General features: G+C 33.4%; 1 non-coding gene across 1 annotated transcript; it reads left to right on the forward strand.

Annotated features, from left to right (window-relative positions):
- Positions 1–1,928: 1,928 nt before the first annotated feature.
- Positions 1,929–2,023, forward strand: LOC149022549 (small nucleolar RNA Z103). Its single transcript, XR_016172555.1, has one exon. It is a non-coding gene; the product is annotated as a small nucleolar RNA Z103 (small nucleolar RNA).

Below are 2,023 nucleotides of genomic sequence, written 5' to 3' on the forward strand. Positions count from 1 at the left end.
TACCATACAAGACGAAACCCCAATAGGAAAAATGGTTGAGTGATTGCTCATGTGAGAGAATTCTCAAATAGATAGACAACATATATCCCATGCTATTAGGGTAACTATGTATAATAAAAGAAAGGTACAAAATATGAAAATACAACACATGGAAATGTTTCAAATCAAGCCAAATTAGGAAAATAATGAAACGAAGGAGGAGACCACATGAAAATAATTCAAATTAAGGTCAGCTAAAGATAACGATGAAAAATCATCATTTATCACACCTAACTAATAGATTGGTCCATCATTTTCAAACTATTAAACTCGTTAAAGATCTCTACCAAAAAAACCTTGTAAAACATGAAAGGAATTGACATTTTTACTGGCCCTGCATGTATAAGAATCGAGCACATGTCCATACAAAAACTTAAGATTTGTCTCATTTATTATAGCATTTAAAAGGTCTTGAATATCACAGTTATCCACCCTTAGAGTTTCTCAAACTTACAATGAATATCACAGTTATCCACCCTTAGAGTTTCTCAAACTTACAAAGTTAGCCTAAATTTTTCTCCATCAAGCAAAACCCTAATCCCATTGCGGATGTCTTCTCCGATGACCCACCCAATAAGGCTTTATTTGCAATTGTCTATTGTAAATATGTTTAAAATTTAATATTATTTTATATAAATATATGTTTTAATTGTGTCTTTTATCTTATGGTTTTTTTTAGTTCCACATCGGGTTGAGAGGATCTGATTATGTGGTTTATATATAGTAAGGGTCCATTTAATATTAATTTGTGCGACACGAACCGAGCCTGAATCTTGTTGTGACCCTGCCATGATTATATAGATATATATTAATATTAATAAATCTATATGACTTGTGCCTTGATCCAGAAGGCCTATTTTGTTACGGGCCCTATTCTGGAAAGCCCGTTCCTGGGTGAAAACGTGGAGATGTCATTAGAGAGGCACTTTCCTATAGGGGGTCAGCTGGATAGTTACTTCCTAAAGGGAGTTGAGCTGCAAGGTACCCTCACAAAGAGAGGTGATTTTACCCTTTTACCCACAGCCTTTGGGGCTCTATATAAACCCATTCTCATATTCATTCTTAATACTGAATTTCCTCGAACATAACCTGATACACCTTAAGTAACCTTTTTGGGGTGCAACCTTAAAGGTTGGGCTGACTGAACTTGGGGTGAAGACACTGTAGAACTCATATTGCACAAATCGAGGTGTCTAAATACCTTAAAGAAAGTATCTCTAGTACATTTCAGCTCAAAAGAAGTATTGTGAGAACAAGTGTTCCGTCTAATGCAGATGAAACTAATAATAATAAATTAATTAACAAATGAGTATGAATAGAACCTTATCATCGGGAGCCTTGATCAAGGATAACATTTTGTCAATCTTTTCTTGCTCTAAAATCCTAATAATCTCTAGCTTTCTTCGCTTACCGAAAATATGTTTTCAAAAAAAATAAATTACATCAAATTGAAACAATAAACCCATATCACTTTCTTTCCCCCAAAGAACATGTTTATAATTTATACCAAATTTCTTACCAGTTGATATAAGAAAACTCGTAGTTTGAGTGGGGAAAATCTCATAATTTCGTAGTTTTTGGCTAAAATTAGTGATCACTCACTATTATCTCTAAAATAACGTGACAACTATATGCATAATTACAAGTTACCCACAGTTAAATTTGTTGTTAAAATGAACTATAAAATTACCCAAATACTCTTTACATATTAAGTCATTCAAACATTGAAATTGAAATTATGTAAATGCCCTTTGGGCAAAAAGATTACATAATAATTAATACCCTAACCTCTCTCTCTCTGTGCAACCTATCGTATTTGACCTCTCTCTGCAACCTCTCTTCTATGATGGTTTAATTTGCGATTAAAAAACAAAGATAGTATGGAATGGATGGAGGTGATGATTCTTTCCTCAACCACTTGACTCTGATGATATGAAGCTATTTTTCTCTTCTTTGTAGAATCCAAACTGGAAATCTGATTGAT

Source organism: Hakea prostrata, chromosome 3 (genome assembly GCF_041222555.1).
Source record: "Hakea prostrata isolate BN-2017 chromosome 3, UWA_Hpros_2, whole genome shotgun sequence".
NCBI lineage: Eukaryota > Viridiplantae > Streptophyta > Magnoliopsida > Proteales > Proteaceae > Hakea > Hakea prostrata.